This window comes from Rhinichthys klamathensis, unplaced genomic scaffold (genome assembly GCF_029890125.1).
Source record: "Rhinichthys klamathensis goyatoka isolate OS25496 unplaced genomic scaffold, OSU_Roscu_1.1 h1tg000264l_1, whole genome shotgun sequence".
Taxonomy (NCBI): domain Eukaryota; kingdom Metazoa; phylum Chordata; class Actinopteri; order Cypriniformes; family Leuciscidae; genus Rhinichthys; species Rhinichthys klamathensis.
Genome location: NW_026606785.1, coordinates 65,001 through 89,090, shown reverse-complemented (window position 1 = coordinate 89,090; position 24,090 = coordinate 65,001). Strand labels below are relative to the sequence as shown.

General features: G+C 37.4%; 1 long non-coding RNA gene across 3 annotated transcripts in view; it reads right to left on the bottom strand.

The window, feature by feature from the left end:
* Window positions 1-24,090, bottom strand: part of LOC130101974 (uncharacterized) — a 63,159-nt gene that overhangs the window by 35,363 nt on the left and 3,706 nt on the right. For 2 of the 3 annotated variants that reach the window (XR_008809085.1, XR_008809084.1), the window contains exon 2: window positions 2,708-2,923. This is a non-coding gene — a long non-coding RNA (uncharacterized LOC130101974). Of the gene's footprint in view, window positions 1-2,707; window positions 3,197-24,090 lie in introns of those variants that run through there. The other variant, XR_008809083.1, reaches the window with a different exon arrangement.

Below are 24,090 nucleotides of genomic sequence, written 5' to 3'. Positions count from 1 at the left end.
AAACGACTTTTAATCAAAGTATATTACAAGGACGGATGATCTTAAGATCCTAAACCCAAACACTGGAAGTGCTTTTTCTGTGAAAACTTTTTGGGTTCGTCGCTTCGTTTTGAAAATATAGATAAATTAACGTCTAAATGAACAGACTGTTACAAACAATTAAAAAGAAGAAGAAAAAAAAATAGTTTTTCTTACAATATAAGTAAAGTCTTATAATATTACAAACTTTTGCTTGATTATTTCTTAAAACACTAAAAGGCGTAAGTTTGTACAAATGTAGGCTTACAATTTAATTTCGTTCTAATGTTATAGGCCTAGTTATAATTCATTTGGTGATCACTCGCGGTTGTTATTATTTGTATCATTCTTCCCTTCTATAAACAGCTGCATTTATTACACTTTTAACTGTTGTTTTATTTCTTCCCATTTTTGAAACAATATCCATAATATGTGGTCAAACTTCTCTAGGCTATTTATAAAGGCTATAGCCTACTCAACCGGCTCAAGCTTAATGCGAATTATAAAATGGAGAGCCGTCAATCATCACAAACAGGCAGTTTTGTCCGGGCTGTTGTCATTACATCACCCTGAACAAAAGCACTACAAAAGCTGACTACACTGACCATCTGAGTTCTGAGGATTTGTGTTATTACAATCCACTCCATGAAGAGTGACAAGGGGAGAGGGTTTATTCAGCAGGACCTCCTTCAAAATAACATCCACCAACAGGACAGCCTGACGACCAGACACTTTCATTAAACCCGAATCATAACTAATAATAACTGTTCTTCAAGAGTTAAGAGTCGTTCATTCTTCAGCAGAAGTTGACTATAGTGCTCGACAACACGGAAAAAGTGGAGCTAATATCCAAACAGGCTTAATGTCGGGAAAACACGCCGGAGGATTTTTTTTGTTTTGTTTGTTTTTTTCTTGTTTTCGTTCTACAATGCACGAAAGCAGATCTTATTATGTTTCAATAGCGTCCTCTTGTGGTAATATTTATATATGAAAAGGCTCATCGTAGACACTTTCAGAATATTTCCCAGCAGCACATTTACGCAGACTCTTCCATAAATTTGTTTTATTAAAAATATAGCTACACTACGCGATATAATTAGCAGCGAATACAAAATAGCCTAAATTACAAAGAGCAAACACAACAGAGAATACACAGATATAGGGGCCAAACGTATGTGAACGATTTTGAAATGCACTTTTGAAGGATGGATGCATGAATAAAAAAACAAATAGTCAATTTCAACTTCAACTTCTAAGAACGTGAGAATCTGAACACGATGCGCCATTCTAATGCAACTCTACGCTCTCTCTCTCTCTCTCTCTCTCTCTCTCTCTCTCTCTCTCTCTCTCTCTCTCTCTCTCTCTCTCTCTCTCTCTCTCTCTCTCTCTCTCTCTCTCTCTCTCTCTCTCTCTCGATCTGCATTTGAGTGCCTTAATCTGCTTATGGAAATGTGTAGAACAGCGGGGAATCTCTAACATCCCAGAGTGGCTCCTGCTTTGGCTAAATTGTTAATTGTCACAGTTTTTCACAATAGTTGTGAGAAGGTCTCTTAATGTTAACTAAAATATATTTTAATGATATCAATTGATTGGTTATGAGATGTTTTGATTTTAAAATAAATAGTTACCAAAGAAATAAAAATGAATAGATATTTAAAAGCAAAATTGGCCTAAATAGAACAATCGTAATCTGTCAAACCTGATTTGAAAAATCAGTATTAAAAAAAGATCTTAACCTAAAGCATGGGATCTAAACGGATAAATGAAAAAAACTACCAAAAATGTTTCAGTCAATTGTTTTATGTTTGCCAATATCTCACAACAAATTCAGTCCATCTTAATACATTTATATGTACACAGAAACAAACACAAAACATTCTTTGAAAGTGAGAGTTAGATTTATTCAACCATTAAGTCTTAAAATTAGAAATTAGGAGATACTAATTTGAGAGAGAGAGAGAGAGAGAGAGAGAGAGAGAGAGAGAGAGAGAGAGAGAGAGAGAGAGAGAGAGAGAGAGAGAGAGAGAGTGTGTGTGTGTGTGTGTGTGTGTGTGTGTGTGTGTGTGTGTGTGTGTGTGTTTCCTCCACTAGGGGCCGCGCTGACTGCAGATCAAAATTTGACAAATAACACACTACTTTATAGGCTTCTTCTATCAACATGATAACGGCATCCAGTTTTAATATTTCTGAAAAAAAAAACCGGGGACCGAAATCAGAAACTTAACACATTAAAACAAAAAACTAAATTAAACAATTCATCAACAAATTTTGAGCTTATTTGAAATGAATACATAGATGATAACAGATTATAACATTCATCTTTAGATTTTTTGTTGTTTTTGTAGCCTAATTTTCATGACACAATTTTGCAGTTACAAACAATTTGTGTGTGTTAATTTTAGCTACTTTATTTTAACAGACATTTAAAAAATTAAAAGCCATAAAAAAAAAAAAAAATTAAAAAAAAACCCGTTTTTCCCCCCTAAAAGTTTTCCAAACCGCCGCGAACAGTCAACAAGTAGACATCTGTGTGTGGCCAATATAAACAAATAGCTTGAATAAATAATGCAGCTGAAATTAAATCAACATTTTAAAATAATAACACGATATTTAAAGCCGTTAGAATTGCTAATTAATATCCTGTCCCGGCAGACAGACACGCACAGACCATAATACCCGAGTTACTTACAGAGTTCCTCAGTTTGAGTGACACATCCAAAGTCCCGCTTGCGTCCCGGGCGGATCCTCAGACGCGAGCCGGCGAGCAGACGCTCTTCCCCGGCGCGCTCTCCTCCAGCGCCCGCTCTCATGATCCACCAGCGTCCACTCGCGACGCTCGCCCGCCCAGAGTGCTCGCAGAGCGGCTACACTCGCCCGCCTCAGTCCCTCTACAGCTCCACACCATCTGAAAAAGGGGCCGATTGAAAAAGAAGAAGAATGCATCAAGAACAACAAAAGTCACTTATAGCAAGTCTACAAACCCCCCACCAAAACATAATGAGAAGGAGAAAGCTTTATATATATTTTTTCACTGGGTATTCAGAGATAATTTCAAGCCATTGTTTCTGGCACAGATGGCTCTTTTTAATACAATAACACTGCGAGCTCCACCAACAATAAAAATCTAAAGCCTTCTCCTGAAAAACAGTTTTTTTTGTTCGCTCTTGTAAAGGGCCAACAAAAGCAGTCGTGAGGTAATGGGCTGGCTTTTTTCAAACGCAAAGAATGGCTATTTGATAAAGATTTTACTTCAGAAAAATACACTGTCATGTCATGTATAGCCGGGGAACATTCATTGCTTCCATACATTTATCACAACAACAGCAACAAAAAAACAAACAAAAAAACACTGTAAAATACATTTAAATGTACAGTAATAATAATAATATTTCCTTTTCATAATCAATCAACACTGTAAAAAAAATATGATCAATAAGTTATGACAACATTTGTTTTTGCATTGCTTTAAACCATCAATATAAGTTAAGCACCTTTTTTTTACAAACAAACTCATTTTTTAAAGCTATTTAAGTTGAAATGACATACACATCCAAGTTGATTGCACTTAAAAATGTAATGCAGCAATTATTTTACAGTGAAGGCATTTAATGTAAAAGTTCTAAATAAGCCATGATGTAATACCTGTAAAAACAATGACAGCTACATAACCCAGCAATTTTATGGATTGACATAATCCTAATTCCTGTTCAGAAAATCAATTGTACACAGTGACAGATTCCACAACAGTGGGCATGCATTCTCTACTATTTGTCAGTATTCGGTTTGCACGTATTTGCAGTTAAATGCACGTATGAATTTGCAATTGCTCTGTCCAATTACATAATAAGATCTCCAATATCCGACAACAGAAGCTTAAACCGAAAAGGGTGCTTTGAAGCAATGATCCGGGCCACATTCGGTGTCGGTGTCACACTTGGGCTCTGGTCGGGTCAGCGCTCTTTATCAGTTTTGACAGGGCGCTGGGGTAGAAAGGAACAAGGGGAAGACAAAAGGCCTCTGCGGGGAAAGTTGTTGGTTGGTGGCTGTGTGTTTGTCTACCTTTCTATAGGAATTATGGGCCGCCTCGTCCTCCTATACCTCCGTACTGACAGTAATCCACTGCACTGACTGTGGAGGCTTTGTCTGCTCATACAACATGGTTCAGTGTTAATCTCTACGGTGCTGCTACAAAAGAAAAGCAATAATGACTTCAATCAAAATACTACCCTGACTAATGATCCTGCAAAGGTGCAGGAAAAGAGAACAGATATAATAGTAATCAAAACAAAAATAACAGTAATAGTTGATCATCCTTTTTGTCAAATAATTTTTTGGGGGGGAAAAAAACCCCTCTCTCCTTTTTAATTGGTAATAGGATTAACAGATTTACTGCCTTGCCACAGATTGCCTTATTAAACTGATCTTATGGCTACAATCAAAAGTGACGGGCTGATGTCCTCAACAACCATTAAACAAATGGCGGAAATGAGTCAAAACTTACGAATCTCCGCGTGTCTGTTCACTTCTGCATTGCAATCGTAGAATACTAATGCGTTTCAGATAGAGTCGGTCTGCATCGCTGATGTATGAATGAATGGCCGTTCATTTCCATATGCATGAGTGTGTTCTCACTGCTATTTTGTGCGCATTATGGTTACACAAGCTGAGCTTAATGGGAGGATGACACTTTAGACCCCTGTGCTCTTCCTTTAGGGCCCTGCTGAATCTGTAATCAAGGGGAAGCGTTTCAGGGTTCGAGACCTGTCAGCCCGACTGAACCTCCGTGTGAACTTCTTCAAGGGCTGAATGAACAGAGCTCCAGTGGGACTAGACCACCAGACACTCCCCATGTGCTATTAATGGACCATAATAACATTTATGTTATTAAATTAGCTTGTGACCATGTTACCCAAATTGCTTAATCTGAAAAGAAAACTGGAGTAGATTGAGTAATTCACGTACTAGGCATAAAATTGATGAAATAAAATCATTTGTGTGTGGTCTGTGCATGCAAACAGATATCAAAAATTTATGCTCTCAAAATGTCTAGCTTGCATTACAGCACAGAATCACAATAAATGTACATGGAATTATATTTTTCATTAAGAAAATTAAGCCCAGACTGTAAAAAATGTAAATATAACAAAAATTTTTAGAGTACATTTTACATGAAAATACTGCAGTCTTATGACTTAAAATGTCACATTCAAATCAGTGTTACTTGGCTTTTTTTTTTTTTTTGTAAATGTTTGTGAAATTTACTTGCAATTTCTGAGTGAAAATTGTTTCTACACCAATTTTTCAGTCAAATTTTTAGAAATTTTTAGAAATTTTTCACTTTATAAAAAAAAAAAAAAAACGTACAAATACAACCAGGTGTACAAATACTAAATTATTTATCATTTTAAATTGTTTTCTTTTTTATTACAAAAAAATGGAAATTTGACAATTGAGAAACTGGAAATTGTCATGAAAAGGCAACGATATTCATTTTAACGCATGCAAATAAAAAAATCATAAGGGTCCTAAAGGGTCATTAGGGTCACAGTTGACAAAAAATCATACTGGTCCTAAAATGATTGGTTAACAAAATATAACTTTATAAAAATAAATATAAAAAGCAAAATATATAATTTGAATGCACTTTAAGTTGCTTTGGATAAAACAGTGCCTGCTAAATGGATACATTTAAATAATGTATTGTGAAATATTACCTAGATCTGTGCCAGACAGTTTACATGAGATTCACCCAAATTGGTATGGTGGAAATTGATCATAATTCACTCGAGGCAATCCATCACCTTTCTAAATAAAATGCCAAGACAGGTTTGTTAGTCCTAAGACATGAGTTTCCACGCTTTCATGGTGACAACAATCTTCCAGATTAGTGAGGTGGAGCTCACCATGCTTAACTAGAGACCTGCAATGTTTTTACATTCACATGACAGAAAATACATGTCATTCACTGAGATTATCACTTCTCTGTGTGTGCTGCTACATAGACTAAACATCCTGAAAACAGTTGAACAGCAGGAGAACACGGTATCAAAAGTATCACAAGCACTTCCTTGAGTTAAAGGCACGAGCCAAGACCAAGTGATGAAAGCCTTGAGATTCATATACGGTCAGGAGGAAATGCAGGTGCCGTTATCTGCAGAATAACATCACAGGCTGTGGATACGGTTCAGGCTACCAGTATAGAGAGATGCTTTAGAGCTATACGTTCTACTTTATTTTGATTATATGTATGTGCTCTAAGTAGGAAAAACAAATTGAACACCTTTATTAAGGAAGATCTCAAATGTCAGATTCCCAGTACGACTACAAAGACAGTGTATAACAGGTCTGCGTGCATATTCATTTTTCTAGGTATTCTGAGTTGTCTTAGGACCTCAAGGTCTTCCTGCTTTTGAAATGTTTAATTAAATGACTTTGCCTCATCATCAGGAACATGAAATGACAGAGTGAAAACAGCTTGCCCAACCTCCAGAACAACACAGAAGTCATTATTTGAAATCACCACCTACAGCAAATAAGGTGCAAAGAACATATGGCTTATATTTACCCATCTTGTCTCGCTCCAGTTGAATTCAATTAAAAGGTGTCTGACTTGGAAATATAGAGTGCCCTGACACTAAGCTGACACACTCCGGTGCCTTATAATACACTGGATTTACCAACCAGTCTGAATAGCCATTCATTGTCTTAACACAACAAATGCAGCACTACCATCAAGGTGCGAACAACTAACCCACTGGAAACCAATGGAAATTGACGCAATAATGCTACAATGTTCTGAATGGCTGCCAGGACATTGCTATGGTGTTGCATTTTCAGGATGTTTTGGATGGTTGCTAGTTGGTTACATACTGGTCTACGGCAAAAAAGCCACATCAAGGAGTGAACAACTAACCCAATAGAAACCAATGGAACTTGCTACAATAATGCTAGATGCTTTGACAAGGCATTGCTGTGTCATTGCTTGGGTGTTCACGGTGGATGCTAGGGCATGTTCAGGGATTTATGAATGGTTTCTAGATGACTTTGTAGTGGTCTATGTCAAAAAGGCCACATCAAAGGTGTGGACAGCTAATCCAATAGAAACTGAACTTGTTGTGAAAATGGTAACATGTTCTGGATGATTCCCACTCCCAGGACATTGCTATGTGGTTCTCAATGTTTGCAAGGGGATTTTCAGGGTGTTTTCGGGTGTTGATTATAAACTAGTCTACATCAAAAGAGCCTACCCTCAAGTTCAGGACTTTTCTACGACCAGTACCTTTCCTCAACAAGCCACATAAATCAAAGTATTATTTATGTCCGTCGCACAAATTGCAGGGACAAGTTACTTGGCAAAGTTTAATACTTAGAGTCGGGGGGGTAGTTCAAAATCCCTTACCCTAAATATGAGCAATAGTAGTAGTGAGTTTGTTAGCCTAAAACACCAATAATTACTGACTCAGCAGAAGTAAGAAATACATTTCAAAATAAAACAAAAATTGGTGGACGCTTCTGAAAGAGTCTCTGAAGCCACGTGCACTGTTAATCAAAGACTATAGACACCAACACAAGAGAGAGGTGCTATCAAAAAGCCAGATATGGGCTCTGTAGCACAGAGAAAAGGTACCGAAACAGAGCTCCAGCAACCCTCATAATGAACGGATAGATAACAGAACACTTGCTCACTGTAACGGCAATAATAGATCCGTATAAATTGCACGGGGTTGCTGATGCATTGACACAGTGCTTACTAGACAGATACTCCAACAGCAGACATACCGATGGGTTTTGTTTACCGGCCAATTTGAATTCAAATAAAGCTTTGCTTTCGCTGACTGCACATCATTATCCATGAGACTATAATCCCACCAGCAAATCCTACAGCTTCCAGAGCCAGACCTTTTGTTTGGGATTACTGGAAGCTTAGCCTATAACAAAGAGAAATGAGGCATTTCGCTCATCCTCCGTAATTAAGTGTGAAGAGTTGTTTCAAATCCAGACGAGGAACTGGACACACCGCAGGATGATACCTATAAGACTCCAGTGACATGGGCGGCGGCAGGTGTCCCTCGCATTTATGTTTATGAGTATCATAAGATATAGGCTTAGAGAGAAAAAAAATCATAAACGCTGAGGACACCTTGAGTTCTCTTACTCCTTGATCTTGTCTTTTGTTCATCCTGTTTCTTTGAACAGAAATATTTTCATTTAATATGTCAATAGATTTTCATATTTGATTCTGGGAAAAAAAATAGTTCAAGATTTCAATCTTTACGAAGCAATTTGGCCACGTAAGGTTCTTGATTATTCTTTGAAGATTAAAAAGTTGTTGTTGCACATAACGGGTCCTTCGGATTTAGAGTATTGCCTTTTGGGTTCATACATGCACCATAGAACTAAAGAATCAAAAGTTCTATATGGAACTTCTGTTTGGAACCTTCAGAGTTAAGCGTACAGGACAAGTGATTCTCCATCTTTATTCAGCATTTATCTTTGAACCAACCCTACCATAACCTTCTTAAAACGGCATTCTCCAACAAACCTCCCCTCAGACCGAAACTGTTAATTGGAGAGTTTCCACACATCATAATGGACTTGGGGACATGCGATTCACTCAGTCTCTGGCCTCGTTGAAGTGTTTGAATGGGCCGCTTGTTCCCAGAAGAGGAAACACAAAGTGTTCCAGCACTGGCAGGTTGTGCGGAGATATCTGTACGGCCACTGGCTCTGGACCACCATCTGAGATGAGCAGAGACTGGGTTTGATGGCTGTCCAGTGCACTGGATCAATACAGCTATCTTGTCGACTTTTTCTCGAGCGAAGGGAAATCCAGCAAAAATAAAGGCCTGCCTTTTGTGAATAGAGGGAGATCAATGTGGTGTCGCACCCCCACCAGATCTCAGACAAAAAGACACAATGGATGGGTTTTGGAGATGCTATTAGACTGTTCTAAATTACACTGAAAACACATTTTTCGTGGTGTGGTCAGATAAGACAACATCATCATCTGAACCATTGTTCAGACTTTCAGTCAAGATATATGTATAAATATACAGAAGAACAATCATATAAAGTCTTAAAAATAAAGGTCTATGCAGTGATGCAATAGAAACATTTTTGGTTTCCCAAAGAACCTTTCAGTGATCGGTTCTTAAAATATTTTTTTCTTAGTGTGAAGAACATTTTAATAATCTAAAGAAACTTTTTACACATTTGTGGAATGGATAGATTCCATGTACGTTAAACAAACCACCAACCTTTATTTTTAAGAGTGTATATGAAAAGTATTTTACATAATATATTTGGATAAATCATGGAAAAGAAAACCGGTATGAAAGAAAAATCACAAATGAGATTTCTGATGTTCAGAAAAGATCTCAACGATATTGCAAACTGTACTCAGATTGTCCAAAATTCCAAACTCTGATATAAAATGTCTGATTTTTCAATAAACTCAACCTTTTCTCATTCAATTTTTTCAAGAGCATATTATCTGAGATGTGGTTTAGACGAAGTTAAAACCTCATGAGTCATAAATAGCACTCTGTTAAAGTTCTTTGGAACATCTTTGGCAAACTTGAGCAGGTTTGAGATATTATAAAGATATATTCCTAAACTAAACGAAAATATATGAGATTACTGGGATCTTTTTACTCAGGTGCAAAATAGCAGGAAGCTTAAGAGCAAAAGTCTTAATTTGTTCTTCATTTACAGGAATACTAATGCTGTCTAGGAGAAACAATTGAGATATAGTTTTTATTTCCAATGGGTTTGTTAACAGTTTTCTCTTTTGTAGTTTTATTCCTAAGGAATGTTAGGAAAAAACATCTATGACCGACACTAAGAACTAAGAACCCCACTAAGTCTTGAGAGCAATGAAAGAGCAACGTCCGAGCAATAAATGTTCCTCTGGGGAGGTGTGTATTTAGTGCACTAGCCCATAAATGCCTAAGCTCACATGAAGGCTATAATTATTATCATAAAATAAAATGACTTCAAAGCTTAATCTGTTTTTAGGACACATTCAAGATATAGTTTCCAAAACTCCAAATAGACTTCCTTGATGAACTCAAGCTCCTAATTGGATTTTTAAAAGTTTCATACAGAAAAAAAAAAAAACACAATTAACTCCAGGCATCGAGTCAGACTTGAGCGCCTCCCGCGAGTAATATTCACTCACGTACACACACTTAAAGACAGAACTGCCGGGAGGTCTCGTGCTCAGACGGACTGGCCGTGACTCCACGCGCATTTCTCCATCCTGGGCTTTTCTTTCCCACTTGTTTATACTGTAGTTGTAGAATTTCACAACTAGCCCATAAATGCCACCGGCTCACGGGAAGATAAATCACAAGCGTTTGCCTGTGTGTGAAAAGCAAAGAAAACGTGAGTTATTGAGGTGTAGGAGCGTCCATTCACACACAGCGAGACGTGGGGGCCGCTGTGGGAAACGGCCTACGTTGCCACACTCTCCTTTAAATGGCATCATAAAGCACACACACGCGTTTACACTCGCTGACAAGTGCACGCAACAGTTTGCGGCATCTGTGTGTGTGTGTAAGCTGTTCCATCACCTCCCACTGTTAACATCTGCTCCGTTTAACGCTGCCACACTGATACATGCTAATAGAATCAAATGAATCACGCTGCCAGTTCTTATCACGTTACATGCTCTGCTCATGCGCTGATAGACGGCATTAATACAGCTCTACTGGAGAGAGAGTGCGTTGGCATGAAGAGATGACTCAGAAAAACTAGTTTTAGTAGAAACAAGATTAGCGCTTTTCTCTTTAAGACACAATCAAAGATGCTGTCAAAGGGAATTGTTTGACAAATGACAATATTACCATTTTTTAACAGTCTGCTTCTATCATATGATGGACTAAATTGAATTGCTCATTAATCAAGATGTTTTATATGCATCAACAAATGTTTCTCCTGAACAAAATAGACACATGAGACAATTGTTGACATACAATGCGAATATAGAGCTCAGAGAGTTTGGTCTTACAAATGCTCCTGTAAAGAAAAATCACAAATGAGATCTTAAAATGAGTCTTTTCCAGAGTTTCAGAGGAGATCTCAATGATGTCTCAAACTGTGCTCATATACTAAAGTATGCAATCAAAATTCAAAGTTCTCAATAAGAGCCTACATTTTTTTTTCATTCTATTAAAAGCACATGCTATTTTCTAAAAATGAGTATTTTCCAGAGTTTCAAAGGAGATCTCAATGATGTCTCAAACTGTGTTCATATATTAAAGTCTGCAATCAAAATTCAAAGGTCTCAATAAGAGCCTAAACATTTCTCTTTTAATTCTATTAAACCACATGCTATTTTCTAAAAATAAAGGTTCCAAAAGGGGGTTTTGGCAGTGATGCCACAAAAGAACCATTTTCGGTTCCACATAGAACCTTTCAGTGAACTGATCTTTTTTTTTCTTAGTGTAACTAATCTGAAGAACCCTTTATGTAATGAAAAGGTTCAATGAATGTTAAAGATTCTTCTTGGATCCATTGGCGCCAATAAAGCACCTTTATTTTTAGGAGTATATTGTCTTCTGGAATAAGTCTGAGACAAAGATGAAACTTAAATGACACACAACTGAGAACTCAGTCGAGACTCCTGAAAAAGTCATCTTCAGACCAATAAATGTCCTGGTTGGTATCTTTGGCAAGAGAGTGCAGTTTGAGAGACTGTTAGGCTCTCTGCTGAAACTCAAGTGAGATTATAGGGTCTATTTCTCAAGAGAAAAAGTCTCCATTTGATCTCTATTTAATCACATTGCTGTTTCTGAGAAATGGTGAAGTTAAAGAGACTTTCGAACCAAATGCAAGACAAATATCCTGTATCATTACAACCAAGCCACAACACCCAGGTCTGTTTTCACGGCTTCTTCAACAACAGAACTTTTTGTCTCTCCAAAACTCAGTCCCCGAAGAGTTGTTGTTGTCCTCTAGATGACGAGATCTCAAAAACGAGATCGTCCATCGGCAGGAACAATGACAGCGTCTGACCCAGTATTGATGCAGCGGCATTTGGACCCCGTCCCGTCGCACATCCAAGACACGAGGAGCACACGACCACCACAATCCTTCATTGATGTTTGTGCAAAATCAATAAAAATGATCTCGGGAGTCCATACGCCATTTGGCAGCTCCATTTTGTGATGTCTTCTTAAAGAATATAGGAGACATACTGTACAATGGGCCAGCAGAGCGCATGTAATTTGTCAAGCTAATCTGCTGCAGTCTTACATTGATTTTTTTTTCCCCCTTTCTTTTCGGACTCCTTAGCCTCTGGTCATTACAGCACAAAAACTTACTTAATCATACAGTGTGTTAATGTACGGGTCACAATAACGTCCATTTTCTTGCCCTCTGGAAATTTCTTTGCTTTCTTCTCCTTTGCTGGAGAATCTTTTTATGGGTCAGTGTCCCTCTGCAGTTAATGTTGGGAAGATGGCCAGGAACGGATGAGTTCGGGAACAAGAACTCTTCTGATATGTATGTCATCTATTTAATAATGAAATAAATTGATTAAAAAAATACACATATTTTGATTATATTACGAGTGGCCACATAAAGATGTTTTCTGAATTACGCCACACCAAATGGCCAGTTTATTTTTGTGTAAATCATTGTTTTTTGTAAATTTGTTTCATGAATGAGGCCCTAACCAAGTAAATGTGAAAGTTGATACAAAATGGTTAGTTCTCTAAATTCAAATTTGGATTAGCCTATTCAACATAATATCAAAAATAGCAATTGTCCACCAGTGACCACAACTGTAAACAGCATTCAGGTAATCTAATTTACTGTAATAATTGGCAGAATTTAACGGAATATTCTGGTACAAGCTAAGCTTAATTGTGACAATGTTGATTACCACACACATGATTTGAACTAATCCCTCCTTATCTCTAAATAAGCAAACATTTGGGTTACCGTGAGGCGCTTACAATGGGGGAAAGTCTTACTGGCTTACTGCTTTATTATAAAGCATGCTGGGACATTGACCAGCAGTGCATTAAAGGCATGGCGATAATGCAGCGAGGCCCTAAACCCGTGTGCAAAACACGGCGTTACGCGTCTCTCTGCGTACTCTAGCATGCCGTTTCCATAATGGCACAAACAGATGGGGAATTGTTACTATCTGGCATCTTTTTAAATAATCTAGGTATATCCATTGCACTTGGATGTTGCAGGCTTTTGAATCTGTGTTTGTCCTGTTTGCCAAACCTATCATTTACACCAGAGCTCTTAAAGGAAGAAAAGCCCCCCTCTTATGGCATATGTGTCACCCTCTCTCTTTAAGGCTTTACCCCTTGTGAGCTTATCTGCTCCAGTCAAATGTATTTCTTATCGGGTGGGGAAAAAAAGTCAGGGAAGCTGGCTGACAATACGGCGTTATCAAATTTCCTCAGCCCAGTCGGCGTGTCATTCAGTCAGTCAGATGGTCTCGGGTTTGATTGATGGATGGGCTTCGTGACAAATAAAACCTGGATCAACAGCTTTGCACCTCTCTCCTCATCGGAGACCCGCGCGAAACATTTCGCCGTGACAAAGGCGGGATTACGGATGCATTAGCCCGCCATCGACCACAGGCCTTCTAGTGCTGTCAATACTTTGCACATAATAACCTGAAGCGACGATAAGGAAACAAAAGGAGGGGAGATAGGCGGCGAAAAGGAAAAATAAATCAATGGGCGAGTGGGGGAAAGTTTTTCAAAGACACACATGCACCGTCAGAGCGGAGGGAAGAATTTTCCGCCGCTGCCGCCGGATAATGGCCTCTGACACGAGGACAATGAGCCCTGAGGGTCCATCGGCGGTCAGTCGAGCGACTGCGATGGGCTCCGATAAGGGCCGAGACGACTCGTGCCACCCCCGCATTCAATTACGCCATTAATCTCTGCATTAACTTGAGTGACTTTTATGCCCGGGCTTCGATGCGTCTCGGATGCCTTCCAGATATATCCTCTCATATGGATTAAATTATATCCCTTTATGCTCTACAGCAACAGTGTGGTGTACAGCTCACTCCAAACACACGTTTACACCGCGTCGCCCGCACCGCCGCAGTCTCGCCCTGCGTGGCGTATCTGTAATGGCACTTCAAAGTACTTCTCAAATCGGCGAAGGCTTCAGCAAATGACTGACTGACTGAGAGAGAGAGTGGCCCAAGGTAATTGTTTCACCACTCCTAATTAATTAATTTCCTCCACCCTGTTTGCGCCGGCGTTCACACGGTTAGGGGCCGCCTCGGCAGGTAATAATAAATAAATAACTGAAGGCAGGCTTCTGGAAAATTAATGAGAAAAGAGAAAAGAGCCCCAACATGTTCTGTCTGCCGAGGAGCGAAACACAAAGGCACAATAAAGCGCCGAACAAACAGTTCCTTAAAAAAAAATCGCCCAGAAACAGTGAGCAAATTCAATTACAGAAGTAATTAGAAGATATAGGGCGAGACTGCCTTTTGGGACTGTGCCAGGAAACATGAATTAATAAGACAGAATAGAAGGAGGCCGTTGTAGTAATTAAGAGGCAATCACCTATGTCAATGAATACCTAAAAACAGGAGGGAAAACTATTAATTCAGTGATCAAAAATATTTTCGAGATGATTAATACAGCAAATTCATTTAAAAAGACTAATTTCTGGGAAGATAGCAAGACAATTGCACATAATGTGCTCTTTCTGGCATTTATATTGCTAATTAAATTTCGATCATTTGCCGAGGTATTTTCGAATCTGTAAAACAGCACAGACAGCATTTGCCAAACCTGGTCTCAGGCACATAGAAATGCATTAGGAGAAGAATTTGCTTTCATTTCATAAAAACAATAGTGGGTTGAAGCAATATATATATATATATATATGTGTGTGTGTTTGCTTAATAGGGGTAAACTAAAAAAGTTCCAAACTATAGCTTTAGTTACTTGAAACTTAAACTTATTTTATTTCAGCTAGTTGCCAAAACAACATTTCTAATTTCCATTTAGTTTAAATTTATGTACTAAAATTAATAAAACAAAATACTAAAACTTGAACTAAAATTCAAATGAAAACACAAACATAAAAACTAGAGGTTCCATGGATGATAAAGTTTCTTCAGAAAGGTTCTATATAGAACTCTGGGGTTCAAAAAGGTGCAATATAAGTGATTGCACAATACTTTCATGTTTGACGGACAGAACACTTTAAGGTTCTATATCTCTGTAAAAAATATTTTCATGATTTGTTATCACAACTTTTTATCTTTTGTCAAATTAACTTAATTGATAACGGATCAGATAATATTTTGAGCTTCTGTTTATTAAACCAATCTCATTTGTTGTATTAACTCAAATTTTTTATTTCATTGAACTAAAAGGCAACTTTTTAAAGTTGAACCAACAATTTTCAACCTTTGTTTTCAAAGAGTGTGGAAGCCTTAATGCCAATAAAGAACCTTTCTTTTCAAGAGTGTACAGCATAAAGCATGAAACAAATCTCAGAAAAGAGACCTAGCAGAATTATATTTTACTTTAAGTCATGCATTAAAAACGAATGCATTTCAAAACATCTTCAGAATCGAATACGACTCCAAGCCAGATGGTCTAATTTCCAGAGGAGATATTAAAGAAAATGTAATTTAGTCATATTCAAATTCCTCCATCTAAAGGACAAAATAGATGCTAAATATGAGGGCTGCTTTAATTTTACCTAAAAAGATCTTCTTTCTGTAAAATGGCATATTTCCCATGCACACGACATTAACATATTCATGTGTGTTAGCGGTTAAAGCCATTTTTTGTAGATACGCGAGGCAAATTCCACTTAATATTATCAGAAGCGAGAATCTGACGGCATAAAAGACCAATTGCCTGAGGGGAAGGGATAACACTAATATGCTTTCAAATTTCAGCGCAATACCAGCCGCATATTTACACCGCGAGGTATATCATTTACTGCAGCGTTTGGATGGACACGAAGGGCCATTCGGTTTATCGTCCGCTCCCCAACTTCAATTATCGCTTAAATAGACTTAATATTGAAGATCAAAACGATGAGCGTCGACTTGACTGAAGTCCAGAAGAGGCCTAATGCTCGGCCAGTCACCAAAACAAATGGACTTAGCCGCGTGATTAGCGCTCGAGTGTCAAACGCTCGCTTCGCTTCCGCCGAGACAAAGTTTATGTGCGATGATGTCAAACCCTTAAATGATTTATCCCGATTCAAGCCTTCGCTGAAACGCCTAATTTGCTATTCAAAGCTATTGGAGGCCGTTTGGATAAATGAGAGTGATTAAAACCAAGATTGCAACCACATAAGTTGTCGCTCAAGAACGTTGGAGGGACATCTGGTGTCAGCGAGACCTGAGACAGTTAACAGGGGGATGAGAAGTTTCCCTCTTCACTGCCTGGCATCCAGTTGGCACAGTGCGCTTTGGTTGAGTGCCAGCGAGTCTGCCATCTGTGTCCTTTAACCCTAAAGATGACAGATGTGGAGGCAGAGTGATTTGAGATTCAGCTCCGCAAAGGAGAAGTGGTGCGACTCGCGAGCGTTTCCTGTCGTTCACAACCAGCCTAAATGAGCTCCATCAATTAGAAAAGTGCTCGAATTAAATCCCTTTTCTTTTCCGTACAGATGAGATTGTGGGAGAATTGAAACTTGAGGGTGACAAATGATGGGCAACCTTTGATTGGAGTTTCACAGAAAACTACAAAACGATAGTTTGAGACACTGTTATTTATATTAAGCATAAACCATATTTTTATTTTATAGAACAAAATGTTTAATAATAACAACCCTAATTCATCAGATATGAGTTTTGTTTTGGCGGACACTAAAATGGGGAATCCTTTAGACTTGAGCTAGTGTTGCATATTGCACACGTACTGAAACACTCAGAACACCAGCACTACCAGAGCAGTGTGATGGTGTTTTGCTTGGGTAAACAACACTCACATTTTGAAACAACAAAAATTCCAGGGACTCATTAAAAAAAAACAATACTGGTCACACTTTAGATTAGGCTACAATTCTCACTATTAACTAACTATTGACTATGACTTCTTGCCTCAATAAACTCCTAATTACTGCTTATTAATAGTTAGTAAGGTAGTTGTTGTAGTTGTTAAGTTTAGGTATCGGGTGGACTAAGGGATGTAGAATATGATCACAAAGAATAAGACATTAATATGTGCTTTATAAGTACTAATGAACAGCCAATATCCTAGTAATGAGCATGATAATAAGCAGCTAGTTAAAAGTGTGAATTGGACCCAAAACGAAAGTGTTACCATAATAATAAATAGTTTTACTACTACTACTACTGCTAATAATAATAATAATAATAATAATACTGCTGCTGCCGCTATTAGTGCTGCTGCTACTACTACTAATAATAAAACCGCCGCTGCTGCTGCTACTACTACTAATACTACTCCTCCTGCTGCTACTACTAACAATAATAAAACCGCTGCTGCTGCTGCTGCTGCTACTACTACTAATAATACTCCTCCTGCTGCTCCTACTACTAATAATACTACTCCTCCTGCTGCTGCTGCTGCTACTACTAATAATACTCCTCCTGCTGCTGCTACTACTAATAAAACTCCTCCTGCTGCTGCTGCTGCTACTACTAATACTACTCCTCCTGCTGCTGCTACTACTAATAATACTACTCCTCCTGCTGCTGCTGCTGCTACTACTAATAATACTACTCCTCCTGCTGCTGCTGCTGCTACTACTAATTCTACTCCTCCTGCTGCTGCTGCTACTACTAATACTACTCCTGCTGCTGCGGCTACTGCTAATACTACTCCTCCTGCTGCTGCTGCTACTACTACTACTACTACTGCTGCTGCTGCTACTACTAATACTACTCCTCCTGCTGCTGCTACTACTAATACTACTCCTCCTGCTGCTGCTGCTACTACTAATACTACTCCTCCTGCTGCTGCTACTACTAATACTACTCCTCCTGCTGCTGCTGCTACCACTAATACCACCGCTGCTGCTGCTGCTACTGCTACTACTACTAATACCACCTCTGCTGCTGCTACTACTACTAATACCACCGCTGCTGCTGCTGCTGCTACTACTAATACCACCGCTGCTAACACAGTCTCATCCCAAGACGTCATATGACTGACGCTTTTGACCATACGTCAACATCCAACGTTTTAGGGTACCCTTTAAAGGAGAAGTCTGGCGCAAAATGAACCTTTGGTCTAATTACACATTGTTACCTAGTCAACCGTTATCTGAGATTTGTTTTCATGATTATCGAATGTAAATAGTTTTATCTCTAAAAACAGTTTAGCCTATAAAGCTAGTATAACGCTAGTATATTGGGCATAGTGTAATGACAAATAAAAATCGCTTGTTAATACCACTAACAAGGCTCAAAATAGCCCCACACTAGCACGGTAGCATAATGAGGGTCCCTACCTTCAAACTGAAGCATTGAGAACTTTGTCAGTGTCCAGACAGTTTAATAAGAAGATATTTTTTACATACAGTCAACTTCGCGTATACAGACAGAAGCCATCTTTGAAAAACAGTCTCTACCAGTCGATCTACGAACGCCGATCCAAGCCAGCTGTTCGCGCTCACCTTATCACAACTTATAGCTCGTTCACATCTCACCAGCGCACTTGGATCGGCTACTACTAATCAATACTACCCCTGCTGCTGCTGCTGCTACTACTAATCAATACTACTCCTACTGCTGCTGCTGCTACTACTACTACTAATACCGCTGCTGATGCTGCTGCTTCTACTACTACTACTACTGCTGCTGCTGCTGCTGCTGCTGCTACTACTACTACTGCTGCTGCTGCTCCTACAACTACTACTGATTCTACTACTCATGCTGTTGCTACTACTAAAACTACAGCTGCTGCTGATACTACTACTACAAATAATACTACATCTGCTACTGCTGCTGCTACTACTACGACTACTGCTGCTGCTGATACAACTACTAATAATATTAATACTACTGTTGCTGCTACTACTAATAATAATATTAATACTACTGCTGCTGCTACTACTACTAATAATAATAATACTGCTGCTGCTGCTACTACTAATAATAATATTAATACTACTGCTGCTGTTACTACTAATAATACTATTAATACTGCTACTGCTGCTACTACTACTACTAATACTGCTGCTGCTACTACTACTAATAATAATAATACTGCTGCTGCTGCTACTACTACTAATAATATTAATACTACTGCTGCTGTTACTACTAATAATACTATTAATACTGCTACTGCTGCTGCTAATAATAATAACACTGCTGCTGCTGCTACTACTACTAATAATAATAATACTGCTGCTGCTGCTACTAATAATAATAATAATACTGCCGCTGCTACTACTATTAATAATAATACTGCAGCTGCTGCTACTACTATTAATAATAATACTGCTGCTGCTACTGCTACTAATAATAATAATAATACTGCTGCTACTACTATTAATAATAATACTGCTGTTGCTACTATTAATAATAATAATACTGCCGCTGCTGCTACTACTAATAATAATAATACTGCTGCTGCTACTGCTACTAATAATAATAATAATACTGCTGCTACTACTATTAATAATAATACTGCCGCTGCTGCTACTACTAATAATAATACTGCTTCTGCTGCTGCTACTACTACTAATAAAAATCCTGCTACTACTACTACTATACACTGCTACTGCTGCTGCTGCTACTACTACTAAGCATAATACTGCTGCTGCTACTACTACTACTAATAATAATTATTATTATTATTATGCTGTTGTTGTTGCTGCTACTACTACTACTACAACTAATAATAATAATAATGTTACTACTATTACTACTACTACTACTAATAATAATAATAATCTTAATCATAATACTGCTGCTGCTGCTACTACTACTATATATTATTTTATAATTATTATTCATACATTATTTAAAAAAAAATGTTTTTATTTAAAAAAATTATAATTATTATTATTAAGATGTCACAACTGTAAGAATTCATTCAGTATAGCCAATATTGTATCATTATCATCATCATCGTCATAATGAAACATATTCAAATGATGTATTGCATCTAATTACATTTTTAATGGTAAATATGATGATTAATGAGGATCTTGGAGAATTCTCTTTTGATAACTAACTCTTTGTCCAGCTGTATTGCACGGTTGTATTTGTGGTGTCCAAACCTAGCCAAGGTGGGCCCTCTTTTGAGTCCTGCATTGATATTGACTCTAGAGTCTTTGGACATGGTTTCGCTTTGCAGACTCATTTTCGTTACAGTTCTGAGCACCTCGACACAAAGCTCGAGAAGGCCTTTGCCTTCTGATTACAGTCTCATCTGCGGTTCGCAAGCACCTCAAAGCCCTGCCAGGTAAAATTGCCGTCTCCCCCTTGGCCCCCCTTTTGTAACATCAAGCTCTGTATCCCAGCCCGGCTGCACCCTCGCTGGCTCATTCTTTACCCAAATGACAGTGTTTTTGGCCCAGTAATGGCTCTCATTTTCTCAGCACCCAGCGGTAGCCTCACTTTTCATCAGGCTGGATCACTACAGCAGGTCTTCCTCTCAGTCGAGCACTAAAGAGACCATGAAACCCCCTACAAACAAATACATCATCTACATCATCTATCTCCCCCCCCCCCCCCCCCCCTCCTAAATAAATACCAGCAGAGGCACATACTCAACTGCTAAACTGACAACACTGAGACTCTACTTAGACATCACTGAAATGCTACCAACAAAGTCTAAAGCTTCGCATTGTTATTGTATCTTGCTTGTAAATATAAATACATACTAATATCCAGGTCTAGGTGGATTTACTTATTTGTTTATTTGAATCTTTTTTGAAAATTATTTATTAGAATTTATTTTTTAAATCTGATCAATGTATACATGCACCAAGAAAAGGATTATATATTTAACCTAAAACACACGTTAATAGAACATCATAAATACACTTCATAAATAGAACATTTTCAGTAAATAGATCATTTTATGGGTTTAATTTTAATTAACTCATTTTGTTTCAACTCATTTTTAATCCTAATTAAATTTGATGAATTAAACAGCTCCCAAACACTTTATCATTAGAAGAAAAAAAAAAAAACAGAAATAACCTGTTAAACATTAAAGTATTATGCAATGATTTAAAACATCTCACATAGAACCTTTTGGCATTAAGTGTTCTTTAAAACTGAGTCAAGAACCCTAAGGTTCTATATAGAACCCCACGGAACCTTTTCTTTTAGAAGTATTATATATTGTGCATGACAGACATTTCAGTTTGCAACACTTTCTATAATTATGTGTGCACATATGTCTATTACATACCAATAATGACATAAATCACATAACATTAAAAAAGAATATCTGATAAAATTAGTAAAGCACAAAACTTGGGAAATTCTGTAAGATAAATTCTTCTCCTTTTTATCTCATTCTTTGACTAACCGTTGAAAATTTGATAAAAGTCCCATTTACTTGTTTTGACTCTGGGAAAAGCTCGACCCGCTGGATATTTCCCAGAATGCCGCCTTGAAATGAATCAAATCCATACATCTTGATTTGGGCGACAGTCACGGTCTTTGTGATTTGAAAAGCTCAGTGGTTTCTTTTCCCTTTTGTGGAAGCTAAATTAAACAACTGTTGTTGACCGTCATTATATGGGAACACACAGCTAGTGTGCTGCGGTCTTACCCTGGGGACTCACCATCAGAGGAATCCCTGTAATCCCACAACACACACTCTCTCACACACACACACTCGCACCTCTCACCTACATTCGGCATGCAAACAAATGTGTATCAATTACCACTGCACAATAAAATCATTCCATTTCAATATCAAATTCGTTTCCATTAAAAAAATATTAGAGTGACACGGGATGGCATCAAATCAGACTACAAAAGTGTTAGGAAAACATTTCAATACATATGTTTATTATTATTTATCCTTTATTGAATATACGTACTGATTAATGACTATTAAACAACATGATTTCGATCAATATCAAGTGAAAATGCTATATCCCAGCAACTTTGGAATATCATGCTCTCAGATAAGACATGTTTGATCATTGTTTTAAAGAAAATATTAAATGAGTGTTTACTACATTGTAATTACATATGTAAGTACTAATGAATAACGTGTATTAAATATACAATTATTATCAGCAACTTCTAAATAGTTTTTTTGTTAATGTTATTATAATTAATTACATTTAGATTAAGCACATGAAACAACAAAATTAATGAAAACTTCCAATACCAAATATTTATTTCAGTGTGAAGTAAAAAAAAAACAAGTTACACTTTATTTTAAGGTGTCTTTGTTACAGTAATTATACATTTAAATACTGAGTAATAAGTAACTACATGTAGTGATAGGGTTTGGTTTGGGGTCAGTTGCTTGTAATTATGCATAATTTATAGTTATTACTATAGTAACTACATGTAACATGTAACAATGACAAAATAAAGTGTTACAATAAATCTACAATAATAACTATAAATTATGCATGATAACATGCAACTAACCCTAAACCAAACCCCAATTCAAGCCCTATAGTAAGTACATGTAGTCAATTAATATTACTCAGAACTTAAATGTATAATTAATTACACAGTAACAAAGATATCAGATAAAGTGTAACTGAAAATTCAAACCTGTTTATTACATTGCAATTACATATGCAAGTGCGTAATACTTACAGAACAACATAAATACAAAGGTAAATATGTTCTTCTAAATATAACAACATCCATTAGCATTATACATTAATTTTATTAGAATTGTGTAACAAAATTGATAATTCAATGTAAAATTTCAAAAACTCTAACGGGTCAAATGACCAGATGCATTGCACTTTTGGAGTGTGTAGCTCTCAGATTCTGATCCAACATTCTCTGAATAAAGGTATTGTTGTTCAATTAACTGCTTATATGATTTCCCCTCTAATCCTATTCCTATCCCCTGTTCATCGGGGACGGTCTGAAGTGCTGGACGTGGCTGTATTCCTGTGGTGCTCTCTGATATGCAGCGTTTGGCTGTGTCAGTGAAGCTCAGATCAGGTCTTAACAGTGCATTGTGTTCAGTTGAAGCAGATCTGCTCTATTATATCAACAGCAGTGCCTTCCCAGCATTCACAGCAGAGCACTGAACGCAGGCCAAACAGGGGACCAGTCCGCAAGTTCACAAATCTGACCCACAGAAATCGCTTTTATTCAGATTTCGAAAGAGTAACGATTGGCAAAAACCTATTTTATGTGTCACGTTTAAATGCATTTATATATATATAAAATAAAAAAATAAAAGTTTGTGTTTACATAATATATATGTGTGTACTGTGTATATTTATTTTGTATATATAAACACACACATATGCATGTATATATTTAAGAAATATTTGCATGTATATAGTGCATATATATATTTATACATAAGTAATATTATATATCTTAAATATATACATGCATATGTGTGTATTTATATATACAAAATAATTATACACAGTACACACACATATATATGTAAACACAAACTTTTATTTTGGGTGCGATTAATCACGATTAATCGTTGCCCAGCACTATATATATATATATATATTGTTTTCAATTATTAAATTGTGCGTGTGTAGATTAGATTAGATGTAGATTACAGACTATAAACTCATTCAGTACAAAAGCATTAATAGTATGGAGGTGCATGTTTGACCAGCTCTCTGCCATAAACTGTGAAATGGTAATGGGAAGTCAAGCAGATGTCAGAGAAGAGGCGCATATGTTTCTGACACACATCCACAGAGCATCAAGGACATGTGTATATTAAGCCGAGTGGACATATGTTCACATCCCAACAAGTGGGACACAAAGCCAAACAGCTAATTTAGCGGTTTCAGTTTAACAGTGCTCAAAAGAACGGACAGGGTAAGTTGAAAACAAAAGTGTCTGAAAAGTAATGCCAGTTCCTGGGAGTGTAGGCCAGAAGAGTAGCGTGCCAGAGCGGAAGACACGGATGGACACACAGTACTAACCCCCCCTGGCCT